Here is a 17,307-nt window from a genome sequence, read left to right on the forward strand (position 1 = left end):
TTGTGTGGTGGATTCAGTCCCCAGATCTCTTTTGCAGTTGGCCGTTCATTCTTCCCACCCCTCTTACTATGGTAACCACGAACGCCTCACTGCTCGGGTGAGGGGCATTGCTTGGGAAGGACAGTTCAAGTCACGTGGTCTTCCCTGGAGATATAGTTGCATATCAACGTCCTGGAGATGAGGGCGGTGATTTTAGCATTGCAAGTCCTTCATGCCCATCTTCCCCTAGGGACGATTGGCATCCAGACATACAACATGTCTGTAATCTGGTACATCAACAAACGGGGGGAGCCAGGTCTTACCCTCTTTGTTGCAAAGCCATGAGATTGTGGGAGTGAGCGATTTCCACTGGCCATTTTCTGGTGGCAATGCACATTCCGAGGAAGTCCAACATTTTGATGGACAGGCTCAGCAGGTCTATCCTGATGTCTTGCGAGTGGTCTCAGAGAAACATCTTTCTAATGTGGAGTCAGCCTTGCTGCGACCTCTTCGCCTCTCCTTCCAGCGAGAAGTGCAGCAAGTTTTTCACTGTGATCCCCCCTCTGGGGGAGACCCCAGAGACGCTCTGGTTCATGCTTGGCCCTCCGGTCTCCTCTATGCTTATCCTCCACTTCCTCTGATTCTGAAGTTCATTCAGAAAGCACAACAGCTGGGGAGCTCAGGCATCCTCATTGCCCCCTTCTGGCCTCGCCAAGTATGGTTCCCTTCTCTGTGTTCTCACGTAGTGTGTCCTCTTTGAATGTTGGATCTGGTTCTGGATTTCTTTTCTTATTCTTCAGGGGTTCCACATCCAGGTCTGGCCAGCCTGAAGCTCACCTCTTGGCTGCTCCAGTTCCCATGATAGTTAGGACTCCTGGCTTATCTTCTTTGATTAAGAAGATCTTGGTAGTGGCTCACAGATCTTCCACGAGGAAGGTCTACTCGAGTAAGTGGAAGCGTTTCTCAATTTGGGTATCCCTTCAATGCTCCAATTCCTGTTATCTTAAGAGTTCTTGGCAGGCATTTTTCAACAGGGTGCCAGTTCCTCTAGGGTTAAAGTTCAGCTGGCAGCTATTTCCAGTTTTCACATAGGGGAGAATTCAGCTTCTCTAGCTTCTTCTAAGCTCTGCAAAGCCTTTCTCAAGGGTACCTTTCTTCTTAGGACACCGATCAAGGACTCTACGCCCCCTTGGGAACTTACTCTGGTACTACATGCCTTAGTTTCTTCCCCCTTTCAACCTGGTGCTCAGTGGATCTACATCTACAGTTTTTGTCTTGGAAGACAGCCTTCCTAATTGCTATTACTTCAGCTAAGAGTGTTGGAGCTTCAGGCCTTATCAATTAAGCCTCCTTACATGATCTTTCATAAGGGCAGGTTATCTTTGTGCACTAACCCTTCCTTTCTGCTGAAAGTAGCCTCAGAATCAAACATCAGTCAGGTTATCAACCTCCCTGTCTTCTTTCCAAACTTTCAGAATAAGGGAGAGTATAAATTGCACCTGCTGGATGTTCATAGACAGTTGTTTTTACTTACACAGGACAAAGGTCTTTTGCAAGTTTGATCAACTTTTTGTTTCCTACTCTAAGCCCTTTCTAGGGAAACCTGTATCTAAGGTTACCATTGCTCGTTGGATTCCTCTGTGTATTCTTTTGACCTATTCAACTAAAGGATTGTCCCTGCCAGGTCAAGTTAAGGTGCATTCCACTAGGTCTATGGCTACTTCAGCTACCCTTTGATCCAGAGTTTCTTTGGATGACATTTACTCTGCGGCTACCTGGGCATCTTCACATACTTTTATCTTCTATTTCAAGTTGGACCTTCTCTCCAGAAGTAGGGAATCCTTTGCCTCTGCTGTGTTACTGAATATCCTTCCATGTGGGCCTCCCATGTGTTTGGTAGCTGAGGACTCTGTCCCACAGGTTGAAGAGCAAATGAAGACAACTTCAGATAAAGAAGTTATGTACTCACCATAACATTCCATCTGAGTTATTGCTCTTCATTTGTCTTCAACCATCCCTCCCTCCTTCCCCCTGCCTTATATGGGCTGTGTGGTGGTCTGGCTACAAAAGACATGGCCCTTCTCTTAGCATAAATGGTCATTCCTTGTAATACTTTCTGGATTATTTTACCAAGGGATAAAACATTGTGTCAGGTTGGGTTGCTAGGGATAGCAGCAAACTCAGTCTGAAGGGAGGAAGAAGACAGGGGGCATTATGGGTAGGGGTGGAGCGTGGAGCTCGGATCCGATGCTGGAGAAATGTGGGCACGTCAGATCCATCCAACCCAGATCTGTGTCCCACAGGTTGAAGACAAATGAAGAGCAAGAACTCAGAACATTATGTTGAGTACATAACTTCTTTTTCTTTTCCCCTCCCCGAGATGAAAAATAAACTAATTCTGAAGAGTTTCCTGACAAATGAAGGCAAAAAAGATACGTGGGGGAAAAGAATAAAGAAAAAAATGTAAGATTGAAAGAGATAGGGTTAAAGTTACCAATTTACTCACCCCTAGTAAAGTTCAAAGAGTGTAACCCACCCATAGGCCAGAACTGACCCTGACTAGGGCTCCTTCTGTACTGATGATAACTGTACTACTGGAGAGTCTCACAAAGAGTTATCTGTGATATCTGAGCCAGCTTCAAGGAGAAGACTGGAGAGCTTCTCCGCAGTACAGAAGTGTAGTTGTCTGCATTTAAGGCCTTCCTTGGCTCTTACAATCAGATCCTCTTGATCTGTGCATAGTGCTTCTCTGAACTCAGACTAGGATAAAACAATTATGGCCTTAGTCATGGTCTATTTGGAACTCAGTGTCATCTCAGCATCCTCAGTCTCCAGACAGCTAGAGAGGAACCTCTTCCCTCCATCTGTGTACTGCTGCTACTCTGGACCTAGTGTTAGCATTGAGGGTTTCAGAGCCATTTTTGGATTCCATTTCATTTCTGTTGTAACTGGTGGTAACTTTTTTGTTGGTGCTGACAGTCACAAGGCCTCACATCACTGATGTTGACATGTTGATGCTGAGGTTGGCACAGACCCCCCTCAGGGCAATTTATGGTTTCGACACACTTGACATTTAAGTCTTCAGTGCCAAAACCCTATCTGTTTTGTGCCCCTCCCCAGTCCTGATGGATAGTGCCATTGCTTCAAAGTAGACCTTGATATTGACATGGACAGTGGAACCAACTTCAATGGCACTGACGGTCTTAGCACCAGGAAATAAGTTTCAAGTAAACTCACTGGGTATACTGCTTTTGAAAAAGTACTCTTCACTTTAATTCCAGCCTTGCACACTGTCCTGTCTAGAGCTTTGTGCCTTTAATTGCTATCCCAGCAGGATTTGGCACAGAAGAGCTTCATCAGGCTCCAAAGGTCTGAGAAGGAGTCCAGAGTGCTCCATGGAAGAGGATGTGCAAGTGGAGAGACATAGACTCTTCACCAGAATTTCCCACCCCAGACATAAATTTTGATGAAAGGAAGGCCTCCCCCAGTTCCCTCTGGAAGACCTTAAGTTTGGGAAGTTCCTTGAAGTACTATAAAATAGAGGCTCTTGACCTCACCTCCCCCAAAGAAGAGATTCTTCAAGAGGCTTTTAATTCTTTCACAGCTGCAACTTGGGTGGTCCCTCCTTTAGAAAAAATGGTTGAGAGGAGTTGGAGGATGACATGATGGTTAAGGTGTTTGCCTCACAGAGACAATGTACAGGATTTGATTCTCAACTTTAAAGGAAATTGGCTAAACTTAAAATAATCTGAAAATAATAGCTAGCCTAGTACTTACTTATCTCTCCTAAGAACCTATATCAATGGATGAGTGACCGCAAACTCAGTCCTGGGGTGGTACACATTTCCATACTGAACAGAGGAAGTTGGCACTAACTACCATAGACCCTTGCCTCTGGGAACTTCACTCACCTAACCACTGACAGCTGAGGCAACTCAGGATGAATATGGCTAGGCTTGTAAGGGCTCTAGGGTCGTTAACCTAGTAACCTCCTATGAGAGCATGGTGGGAGCCCAGTGTTGGCTACTTCTCTACAAAGATCCTGTTCTGCAATCAAAAAGGAGTAAAAAAAGTGGTTCAAGAAATTCCAGCTGCCCCAGTATGAAAAATACCTTGATAGGAACTCCTGTAGATGTGGCAGTTTCTCCAAAGGACACTGGCCTAGAAGTGGGGGGAAGGGGTGTCACAAAACCCAAGAGTTCAATGGTCCTCCTTCCAAGAAACAACAGCAACATCTCAGAGAACATGTCTGACTGTCCACCACTGGTCACAGTTAGGGGATCAAATTTTCCTGAATCTAAATTAGTGATTGTTCATCACACAGAACAAAAGGATCAGGGAAATTATATCCAGAGGCTACCCAGTATCCTTTTCAGAAACCCCAGTGTTGCCCACCCATTCACTACCAGACATCCCACCTTGACAAAAGGTGGCAACACTATATGAAGTTGTAAGCTTCTTACAAATAAGAGTCATACAGGAGGTCCCCCCCCCCCCATATAGGACCTGGGTTTTATTCCTGGTTTGTCTTTTTTCTGAAGAAGGCACATGACCTCATGTCAATATTTGATCTCAGGTGACTAAACCTGCACATATGAAAAACAACATTCTTAATGATCACAGTGCAGTCAGTCCTTTCTGTGCTTACAAGAGTGAAATCTGATGTGGACTTTCCTCCTGCAAGATGCTCATTCCACTAGAGCCATTGCCACCTCTTCAGTATTTCAGTCCAGAGTGTCCATGGATGAGATTTGTGCAACAGAAACCTGGCCTACCCCATATACCTTCATTACTCATTACAAGCTGGATTTGATCTCTTGGGGTAAGGCCTCCTTTGGTTCAATGGTTCTGAAGAATATTTTTCCATAAGGCTACCCAGGAAAAGGTAGCTGGGGACTCTGACATATGTGAGGATAAAATAAAAATTAACAACATGAGATAAAGTAGTTATGTACTCACCATAACATTCCAGCTGTATTGTCCATTTTTATTTTCTCCTCAACAACTTACCCACAATACCCCTGTCCCTTCCTTGGTTCTTAGATGAGCGAGTCGACATAAATTTGATAATTGGCTATTTTGAAAGGCAAGAACGGTCTTACCGTTATCAAGGTGTTTCTCTATTGTATTATTTTCTCTATTGTTATCATCAAACAAGATCTGAGGTGATTGGGAGAAAGGCATTATGGGTAGGGAGCTCAAGAGCTTTTTTTGTTGCCACGAGCTATTGCAATTGCCGAATCGATTCGAGGGATCAGATCCGAACCATTATGTGAGGAAAAATAAAAATGGACAACACAGATGGAACATCATGCTGAGTATATAACTATTTTTTCCTTAATTTGAGTTCCAGATTCTGTTATTTTTATAATCTCCTACAGCTTTGCGGGTATAAGGGGCAAACAAGACCTGAGGTATGTTAAGTGACTAGGGCATTATGGGTAAAAGGAGGAGCTCAAGAGTTTCAACCTTCCATAAGCTGGAAGAAGCATTAAGTTGGATCCAAGGATCGGATCTAAACCCAACCACAGATGGAACATTATGATGAGTACATAACTTTTTCTTAAACTATAGGTAAGTGAATAAATTATATAAATAGTTCCCACCCCAGCAGCCTTAATACTGTAATGCATATAATATAACTAATACACAATTAAGTTTAATTATTTAATGGTAGCCTATGCATTTTTGGATTAGGGCTTAAAGTGAATGTTTACTGAAAGCATGCATGTTGTTTTTCACATATGGGAGGGGTAGGTTAATAAGAAGATAACAAATATCAATTAATATAAGTGGTACCATCAGCTGTAACATGCACTTTAACATTTTCTTTGAAAATGTACACAGTTTTGTGTGCTAGTTCTAAGTTAAAAATGGATGGGAGACCTGAAAATCTATTTAGTTGGGGGGGGGGGGGTTGAGTGTATTCATTGCAGCAGAACGTCTTGAAAAATATGTCATATGATCAAATGGAGATAAGAAGCAACTACTTAACAAAATCAGCCTGCCAAACAAGTGTGTGTGTGTGTGTGTGTGTGTGTGTGTGTGTGTGTAAGCTAAAAGTTGGAAATATGCTTTCTCTCATAATGTCTAATATAGCCATATTATCATGGAATGTAAATGGCCTTACAAGTATAAAACGTACTGAATTATATTAAAAGCTGTTATTGCGATAGAAATGAGCATCTGAATTTGACAAAGAAATTATTTCAGGATGGACATTCAGCACAGTATCAGGAACAAAGAATGAGGAGTAATAATATTGATTGCTAGATGGGCTCAAATAGTAATAGAAGAAAGAAATAATAAGCTTTCAGCAGTAAATATTATTTATGGCTGTGGATTGGAGCTTGATCTGCAATAGTGAGTATATATCCTGGGGCACATAAGGAAAAAAATATAACAAAATAGGGTAGATTTCCCAAGAAATATATGAGAATGTTTGTAATGGAAGATATGAATATAGTAATAGGAATTCAGACAGAATTTAAATATTATTTCCTGAGGTATAAGAACTGGGTTAGATTGGATATAAATGATATCTTACAGGCAGGCACATGCCTACTTAATTAAATGTTTTAAGAAACATCCAGTAGCTTTTTCAGATCATGACCAGTAAAACCTAAGATAAAGCTGCAATATAATGAAGTAAAAATGAGACACTGGCACTTTCCAACTTATCAGTTAAAGAGTGATTTAGGAAAGGCATAGCAGAAATGATTCTGGAGCTACTGGGGAAGATATAAATTTCTTTATAAGGGATAGATAGTGAGTTGAATAAAATGAAAATGGAGTTTACAAACATAACAGAAAGATCCGGGGAGAAAGCAATAGTATTTTAGAACAGTTGATAAAAATTTAAGTATTACAGAATAAGGGGAATCTCATAGAACAAGAAAAAGAGCAACAGCAAAATGCTAACAAGAAAAAGTGGAGTATTTGGGTAATATGCATGAATTTATAAATATTACTTTGAGGGAACTATTTTTAATAACTCCAGAGCACAAAAATTGCACAATGAACAGCAGCTTATACAACCACATGTCAAAAGGCGTGTTGCCAAAAGTAGGGAGCCTGCAACAAAAAAAGTAACCACAGATCCTGTAGCAGTAGTGAAGATATTTTGGAAATTTTTATTATAATCTATATAAAGCAGAAAAATGTGGGAACCTGGAAAAAGCACAATTGGAAATATTTATGGAATACTTAATTATATCAAGTTTAGAGGAAGATGAGGCTCAACAACTTATAGCTAAGATAGGAAGAGATGGGATAATGTTGGGGATGCATAACCAATCAGTGGGGAAGTCTCCAGGAAAAAATGGTATTTTTGTGGAAGTTTTGAAGTTAGAAGGGAATAAAGTGATAACAATCTGTAAGGTTTTGTTTAACAATATTTTAAAAGATGGGGAAGTACCAGTGTCATAGGAGTTGTGTTGCCTTTATTACCCATAGAGGGTAAAAAAACATTCAGAATCAGCTTATAATGATTATAAAGTGTTTATGTCTGTACTGGTTAAGAGAATGGCAACAGTATTGCCAAAATTATAGATATGGATCATTGTTGTTTGATGGGGAGGCAAACATTAATAGAGCAATGATGATCCAGAGGGAAGCAAGAGAAAATGCTGCTATTGTTGGTGTGTCATAATAGGTTCATAGGTAGGTACTAGGCTATCAGCCCTGGAGCCTATACAAGCCCAGCCAAAAAAGGTACCCTGGCTTTTGCCACCCAAGAAAATTATTTTCCTGTGCCACTGTCGAGCAGAGCCTCAGGGGTGATCCCCAGGGTGAATTTCCTATTTCCCATCTAATTATCAAGATTTTTCTTGAAAAGTGTTAATGAGGAGCTTTGTTTGATATAGATAGGTAGTTTATTCCAGAGTATGGGAAGTCTCTGGGACAGGAATCTATCCCTCCAGCATGTTTGTTTATTGTGGTGACAAGGTTTAGGTCCCTAGAGCATGTAGCTCAGATGGATTGGGATTTCTTTAAGTGGAGCATTTCCAACAGCTCTGGGTTTGACATAGCTTTGCATGTTAGGCAGTGATCACCTCTGAGTAGGCAATATGCGACAGAGTAAAGCTGGAGTTTTTTGAGACGGTCTGCATAGGACATCTGTTTGAGGCCAGTATTCCTCTTTGTGAGATATTTCTGCGGCCTTTCCAGTTGTTATAGATGTCTTATGAGGTACATACCAAAAGGGGCGTTGTACTCTATAATGGGTCTAATGAGTGATGAGTAGAGGGGAACAATGACTTCTTTTTTTCTGGATGAGAAACCTTTTGTGATGAGGTGTGTCACGTAGAAGGATTTCCTGACTACTGTGGCAATGTGATTATCAAAGGAGAGACTACTGTCCACCTGTGTCCCAAGGTCTCTTATCCCACTTTTGGTGTTAAGTATTCTACCGCCTATGTTGTAGTTCATGGGTACAGAGTTTTTACCAAATGCAGAGACAGCATTCAGTACAGTCATCTGGGATCAATGGTTGCATATGTGTTCCCTTATAGAATAATAGGGTTAGTTAGGTGAGATTATAAAGGCTTGGAGGCAAGAATTAAGGTGGGATGCTTCCTCTCTGACAAGCTGTGTTTAAACAGAGGAAAGGTCAGGGCTGCCCTCTTTGTCCTTTCTTATTTGGTTTATATACAAACTTGAGCTCTGAACGATAAATAAACAAACAAAACACCAGAAAAGGATGAATTTTACTTTTTACTGATGCATTTCTGGTACCTCGGCTTTCGCCTTCAATGGAATACTATTTTACATCAAACATCCAGTTTAAATACTCATACATCAGTAATTTCAAATACATTTCAACCAATGACATTCAATGATGTATTACCAAACATTTAAAGCTCCCCTCACTTGGCAAATTTGTACATATATTTATACATCCTACCCAAAAATGTAATATATAAATACCCAATTTTATACAATTTTCCTTATAGAATAAAGTGCCAATAATAATGTACAAATAACACTGTGTGAATAATTCTGTGCAAATGATTCCATACCCATATACATATATTCTATGCAAAATGGTTCTGTGCAAATACTTGATGTGAGAGTGTTCAATCTCGCCGTTTGTTCTTACACCTGGGGTTCGAAGCCGATCCTCGGCTCCGTGTCGGCCGCTTGACAAAGCTCTGCATCGAGAAGAAGCTCGAGACCAACCTAACTCCCACAATCCCCCTCTGCCTTTACCTTAGATCTAGTTTGCCGCTGCAAAGATCGCATCATTTTGATGAGCTCGGACCACCTGAAAGCTAAGATTGATTATTTCTTATAATTCTTTCATTATTTTTTGTATACAGATTTCTCAGATTGACTGTGTGTATGTGTGAGTAGTGTATCGAGGGTTTCTCAGTTCCGTATATAAATTTTATATACTTTTATATACTTTTTGAGTTTTCCCTCGGGGCCTACCCCACTCTTAACTGGATTTGACTATTGGATGTGACTTAAGTATCAGGATTTGACAAATATTACTGGCTTTGACTTTCTTTACTGGATTTGACATTTACTACTGGCTTGTCACTGTTTCTGGATTGGAATTTGTTATCATGTCAGAAAAAGCTAAATCAGGCTTCAAACGGTGCCAATGTGGACAGAAGATGTCTGTCACAGACAATCATAGTTCCTGCGTCTACTGTCTTGGCCCTCTCCATCTGCAGGAAGACTGCTCTATCTGTCATTCTTTCAGTGGAAGGGTCATGACGGATAGGCGCAGGAAACTTATGGATAGGGGTCTTTTGAAGCCTGCATTCCAAGAGGCTCTGGATGCATCAGACCAGGCATCTAAATCCTCAAAGGAATCGAAGACGTCGGAGCCCAAGTCATCGGCTCCGAGCTCTTCATTCAAAGTTCGATCACCGGTTCCACAGACTTCGGGGCCGAGTGTTGAACTGTTGTCAGTTACCGAGCCTCGAGTCTTGGAACCGGTGACGGAGCTTCCTCCTCCTGCGCTTTTGAGGACGGCTCCGTCTTCGATTCCTTCGACGCGTTCTTCCAGGCCCCTCTCCGACACCGATGTAGACCGCGTGGTGCAGAAATTGATGGAGAATACAGCCTTGTCCAAACTCATCTCTGTCTCCTCCCAGTTGGTGTCGAGACTCGAAGGCCTTCCCTTATCTCCACCTGTTCCTCCTCCGAGGCCTATCCAGTCTTCGGAGCCGGGAGAGGCTAACCTGGTGATTGTGGAGCCCTCGGTACCAGAGCCGTCCTTTTCTCGGTCAGTACCGTTCACCTCGACTCCGTCGGATCCGGTACCGGAGTCTCGGAGCCGAAGATCCATCCTTGGGTCCGGGACTGAGAGTCGGACCGATGTTTCGGTTCCGACGCTCCCTCTCGGGCCTCGCTCGATCGACTCAGCTCCGTCCTCGGGTCGATGCCTTCGTGCCTGTCTCGGGAATTCCTCCGACTTCTTCGAACCGGGGATACCTCGACTCGGGACCCGGGGGCCTTCGAACTCATGAGGAAGGTGTTGTTTGTTCAGACAACCACTTCAGCAGAAACAGCTTCTCCTTCCCATAAAGGGCCATTATCCTCCTCTGCACCCACGGCTACATCTAAGCGTCGAGCACCAGTGTCTCAGCCACCCCTAGAGGGTGCCCCTTCTTCATTGGAGGCTTCTTCGGATGCCCCCCCCAAGGAAGTTCCGAGGAAAAGATTGTGTAAGAGGAGACACTTAGATTCTCCACAAGAATCACTGACATCGGACACTGACTTAGATGAGTCAGAAGGGTCCCCAAAGTCACCCTCGGAGGATGTCTCCTTTTCTGACATCCTGGAGATCCTAAAGCAGAGAGGTGATTGGCAATCCCTCCCCCCTTCTGAGGATGAGTCAGTCTTGCTGAAGGCATTCGGTGCTCGCCCTTCCTCCTCCTGGGTCACTCCGCCCTTCGATGAGTTAATGGAGCTGATTGCTCGAAGGGCGTGGGAGACACCTGACACGGTGGAAGCAGTCCCTAGAAAGCCTAACAAATTTATTACTGCCCCCCCAAGATAAGGCTTATCTGACAAAGGGAGTGCCAGTGGACGCTATGGTGGTGGCAACGGCCACGAAAAAGGAGATGTCGGAGTCTTCCTCATCTGTCCATCCGCCTAATAGAGATTCTAGGACTATGGACAGATATGGGAAGCGCATTTTTAGTTCAGCGGCTTTTTCTATGCGATCCCTGAACTATTTGACCCATTTTACACGGCTGCAGAGGGATCTAATCAAAGAGTTGGGAGATACTCTCCAGGGTACTACAGATGCTGCTGTCTCAGAGAAGGTTACAGCACATCTCAATACCCTTACTTCTATTGTAAACTCGTCCATGAGGCTGATCTCATACGCAGCCGAAGGGTCGAGTAGGGCAGCAGCTTCAGCGATTGCTCTTCGTAGGCAGTCCTGGATGCGCTTATGTTCATTTGCTTCCTTTACTAACGCCCCATTTGATGGTGCCACTCTCTTTGGCCCTACAGTAAAGGAGACCCTTACCCGGTGTGAGCAAGAGGGAAAGACTCTGTCTGCTGTCGGAGTCCGTTTTTCCACCCCATCCAGACCATACCCCAAAGGGCAACGTGGTGGAAAAATGTGGTTTCGAAAACCCCAGGGTTCTTTTCCAGGCGCACAGGGTGATACCCCCTCCAGAGGCAGAGGAGGGGGTAGAGGTGGAAGACGTCGCCCTGGCGGCAGAGGGGGTCCGCAAAACCAAGGTGACAGGGATACACTCCCCGGGAAACCTTTTCAGCACTCCTGAGAGGAGGCCCGACTGTCCTGCTCTGGAGGCAGTCGGGGTCGCTTAGCTTTATACCCTCAGGCCTGGCAAAATCTTACATCAGACAATTGGGTAAAAAGCGTTGTTACCAGAGGCTACAAGATTCCCTTCCTATTGCCCCCAATTCCACAGAAAAGACTCCCAGATGTGCGCCCCATCTGCGAGGCCCTGCAGCTACAGAGATTTCAAAGCTGCTAGAAAAAGAGTCATCCAACCAGTCCCAGCGGACCAAAGAGGATTCGAACTTACTCAAGGTTCTTTTTAGTTCCAAAAGACAGGGGACTGGAGGCCAATTCTGGACCTAAGCAAACTCAATACCTTCATCAAGAAAGAAAAGTTCGAATGGTCACGCTTCAATCGATCCTTCCATTTTACAGAAGAACGACTGGATGTGCTCAATAGATCTAAAGGACGCATACTACCACATCAAAATGGCCAGGGCGTCCAGGGATCACTTGCGCTTCGGCTGGGAGCCAGTCACTTTCAGTTTTGAGCCCTGCCCTTTGGTCTGACCTCAGCCCCCAGGGTCTTCACCAAATGTATGGCAGTGGTAGCGTCTCACTTGAGACGCCTCGGATTCCAGGTGTTTCCGTATCTGGACGACTGGCTCCTTTCTGCCACCACCGGCCGACTGATTCAGGCCAGGGATTACACACTACAACTTTGTGTTCATCTCAGAATTTCCGTAAATTTCGAAAAATCTTTACTACAGCCATCACAGCATATCTCATTCATAGGAGCAGAATTGGATACGCATTGCTTAATTCTAAGGCTTCCCCCAGAAAGGATAGCCTCCTACAAAACCATATATCTCTTCTTCTTTCATCCAGAAAATCCCCAGCGAAACTGGTTCTGAAGGTTTTGGGTCTCATGGCAGCTTCTCTCATTGCGATACCCTTGGGAAGACTGCACATGAGAGTTCTTCAATGGCTACTGTTTGCACAATGGTCGTTCCAAAAGTTACCCCTGACACACGAAATCTACATCACAAACATATGCAAATCGCACCTGGCTTGGTGGCTTCGGACTTGCAATCTCTCCAGCGGAAGACCATTTGTGCTACCCACTCCGACAGCAACGGTGACCACGGACGCTTCCCTGATAGGGTGGGGGGGCATCTTTCAGGGACAGACAGTCCAAGGCGAATGGACCAATTTGGAATACAATCTGCACATCAATGTTCTGGAGTTGAGGGCAGTGTTTCTAGCGTTGCAACACTTTGCTCCCCTTCTTCCTCTAGGGACAATTGCAGTCCAGACGGACAACATGTCTGTAGTCTGGTACATAAACAAGCAAGGGGGAACCAAGTCTTACCAACTATGCAGAGAGGCCATGAGAATCTGGCAATGGGCGGAGTCCACGGGTCACTTTCTGATAGCAACGCACATCCCGGGGTTATCCAACGTCATAGCGGACAGGTTGAGCAGAGCCATCCTGTTACCTCACGAGTGGTCCCTCAAGCAGTCAGTTGTGAAGGAGATTTTTCGCAAGTGAGGCCAGCCTTCCTGCGATCTGTTTGCGTCTCCAATGAACGCCAAATGCAGAAGCTATTTTGCCCTATTACCCCCTCCAGGGGAAGTCCCAAGGGACGCTCTGGTTCACGATTGGCCCCCGGGTCTCCTGTACGCTTTTCCTCCTGTTCCCCTGATTTCAAAATTCCTACAGAAAGCCAGCAACCTGCAAAGGACAATTATCCTCATTGCCCCATTCTGGCCTCGTCAAATATGGTTTCCCTTTCTTCTAGCACACCAAATGCGGGAACCCTGGATCCTGGACCCAGAGCCGGATCTACTGACCCACTTGTCAGGGGCTCCCCACCCGTCGCTTCTCTCCCTCAAACTAGCAGCTTGGCTGCTCCGCTTCCCTTCTTAGCCAGGTCTGATCTTCTATCTCCTGCAGTTCAAAATATCCTGGTGGCTTCTCATAAAGCATCCACTACAAGGATTTACACCAGTAAATAGAAGCGTTTTGTGCACTGGGCAACTACACAACAATTGGATCCCTTAGCAGCTCCTCTGAATAAGGTCTTGGAGTTTTTAAACGAATTGTTCCACCAAGGGGCTTCTCCTGCCACTTTGAAAGTGCAATTAGCTGCCATATCAAATTTTCATGTGGGAGAAAATGGGGCGTCTATTATGGCTCACAGACTTTGTAAGGCCTTTCTAAAAGGATCTTTGCATATTAGACCACCAGTTAGAAGTCCTACTTCACCTTGGAACTTGAACCTTCTTTTGTCACAGCTGATGCTACCACCTTTTGAACCAGCCTCTTCCTGTCCTTTAAAGTTTTTGTCATGGAAGACCCTTTTTCTGGTGGCTATCACATCGGCTAGGCGGGTATCGGAGCTTCAAGCTCTTTCAGTCAACCATCCTTATTTGATTTTTCACCCTGACAGGGTATCCCTTCGCACTAATCCATCCTTTCTTCCCAAGGTTTGCTCCGTTAATAATATTAATCAGTCCATTGAACTGCCCACATTTTTCAAGAACCACTCCAATAAATTGGAATATATGTTACACAAGTTAGATGTTCATAGACAACTCAGATTTTACTTGGACAGAACAAAGGATCACAGGAAAACAGACCAGCTCTTTGTGGCCTTCTCAGACATCAAGATGGGTGTGGCAGTTACAAAACGAACCCTGTCCAAATGGCTTTCTGATTGTATTATTTTTGTTTATACTGCCTCTGAGCAAACTTTACCTGTCAAGCCCAGAGGGCACTCTACAAGATCAGTATCTACATCCCTGGCTCATGCAGCTCACCTGCCGTTAGACACTATTTGTGCGGCTGCCACTTGGTCTAAACCACATACCTTCATTTCTCATTACAAAGTGGACAGGATTTCTAGGGACAGGGCAACCTTTGGTTCCACTGTGCTCAGGAACACGGAGCTAGGGACGCTACCCAGGTGTAAGAACAAACGGCGAGATTGAACACTCTCACATATAGAAGTTATGTCCTTACCATAACGTTCCATGTGGAGTGTTCATCTCGCCTTTGTTCTTACATTCCCACCCTCCCACCCTCAGGAAGAACGTCCAATTTAGGTGCCTGGTTTGTTTCTCCTGCTTCTGCCTTGAGCAGTTGTTGTACTATGTAAATAGGTTTTTCTTGTTTGGTATGAAAGTGTTATGCTCTCTTCTGTTCTCTGCTGGTTTGCTTGCAAACTAGATCTGAGGTAAAGGCAGAGGGGGATTGTGGGAGTTAGGTTGGTCTCGAGCTTCTTCTCGATGCAGAGCTTTGTCAAGCGGCCGACACGGAGCCGAGGATCGGCTCCGAACCCCAGGTTCTTACGAACAAAGGCGAGATGAACACTCCACATGGAACGTTATGGTAAGGACATAACTTCTATTTTTGTGCAAACGGTTCTATACAAATAATATGCCTACCCCAATGTTTCCATTATCCAACTTGATAATGTTTGACTGTGAATACATTCACAATTTAATTATGCTAACTAAATAGTTATCCAAAGACACTGTATTTGTTAAAACAGTCAAACATGTCCACGGACACCCAACTACTAATTTTAAACTACCTGTCGGAAATCTATATTCATGTCCAGCTCCATATTTAACCCCTGGGATAAAGCGTTCCAAAATTGATGATACATTTGCTCTCTAACTGGAGTAACTTGTTACCTGAAACCTCTCCTATATTTGAATTGGGTTTGGCTAACACACTAAAAAAGAAGGATTCGTTTGAGCCCCCATGTTTTCTTATAAAATGATCTACCACGGGACTCTCCAACCTGGCTCCCGATATCTCCCAGGTGCTTCAACAATGGAAACATTGTTTCTTATTTGGTTTATATTTAGAGTCATTGGCTTGAACAATAAGAGACTCACAAAGTCAGGGATGTAACTGGTATGGTAATCAAGGAAGGTTAGCTTTATTCACATATTATTTTATTTTGTGCCTGATAAACCCAGAAAAGGATATCTTGGTGTTGTGGAATATTTCAAGACAGTTTCAAGTCTTTTCAAGATACAATAAATGAATTTAGGACACTGGCTATAATAGTAAACAGTGTAGCCACACTTGAATTGGTTCAGCAATACCCATATTTCTGGAGACATGATAATATGAACTATTTAGGTACATGGAAAAAAGATTCTATTATGGCAGCTACAGATATGTGGGAAGTGACTAAACAAAATGATAAACTGGATGCTTTTGATTGTATATATGGATATAAGATACAAGTAGTAAAAATGTTTCTAGTCTTTTTAGTTTTACATACAGATCAGGCATATTTTTACCAACCAGAAGAGCAGTTGTGGATTAATGATTGGATGATTAATAAAGGGTTGAATAAGTTTGGGGAAGAGGGGAAGAGTTAAGTTGGGCAAGTTGATCCCTACCCTCGTTTTAGACTTTTGCAAGTCATGAACATAATACAGGCATAAGGTTATAAGTCAAGGGGGAAAGGGATGGTGATAAATTGGGGGGGGGGTAGAAGTAAGGGGATAGCAACATTTTGGATGCAGATCCTTAAGGAGAGGAACAAGTATACTCATAAAGTTGCAGAATGTATTCTAATAAGTAAGCCAACATGAGGATTGAGAAAGAAGATTTTGCCAGTAGTTGGACTGCAAGTAGTAGGAGTATAGAAAATAAGCAAGAGGGGGTGGAATTGACTGGAGAAAATTGGCAAATGAACAGAGATATTGGGAGCAAATACCTAGGGAGGGAAAGGTAGTACAGTGTGATGAGGTTAAGTAAAAGTTTGGAATGCAGGTTAGAGACAACCTTTCTTACCAGGCATTGATATCAGAGTTTAGGCAAAGGGAGAGGGGACTCCTTAATGAAATACTAGATATGATAGTGTTTTAGTTGAGTCTAGAACAGAAGCTGCTATTGAAATGTATTATTAGGACATATAAAATTGCATGATAACTGTAAGAATCAGAGGAGATAGATAGGAAAGAGTAAATGCAAGGACAACATACAAAGAAACAATGGGAGGACATATGTACAGTTCCCAAGTATGAAACAAAGTCCTGAAGGTTCAGGATTTTTGCTTGAAAGCATTTGCTTAGGCATTTTCATATCCCAAGCAGATTTCAGAGACATTTTCATTAGGCAATGATACCCCATGTCAGACTTCACATGAGGAAGATCCAGTGGTTCTTCAAGTCTGCTTGGGCTTAACACTCTTACTATCTTTCCCGATTCAAGTGCTTAACTTTGTAAAGAAAGAACTCATTTGGTGGACCAAACAAGTCCCATACAACAAAGGTGATGGCTCTTGTAAATGCCTCAAAAGTTCTAAATCAACTGTGGTCTCTGGGCACCCTTCTTGTGACAGATAGCACTGCTGTGATGTGGTACATAGATAAACATGGCGAAACATGGCATTACCCCCTCTGCATACTGGCTATGAGTGCATGAGTATAGCAGTTCATCACAATGTATTCCTTAAGGCAACTTACATTTTTTTAGAACAGAATACAGTGGCAGAGTCCCTGAGCAGATCAAAGATGGACCCTCCCATGTGGGTGCTACACTGGAAGGCCTTGCAAATAGCCTACCAGTGAGGAATCTCTCTGAT

Source organism: Protopterus annectens, chromosome 7.part0 (genome assembly GCF_019279795.1).
Source record: "Protopterus annectens isolate FY-2018-M chromosome 7.part0, PAN1.0, whole genome shotgun sequence".
Lineage (NCBI taxonomy): Eukaryota > Metazoa > Chordata > Ceratodontiformes > Protopteridae > Protopterus > Protopterus annectens.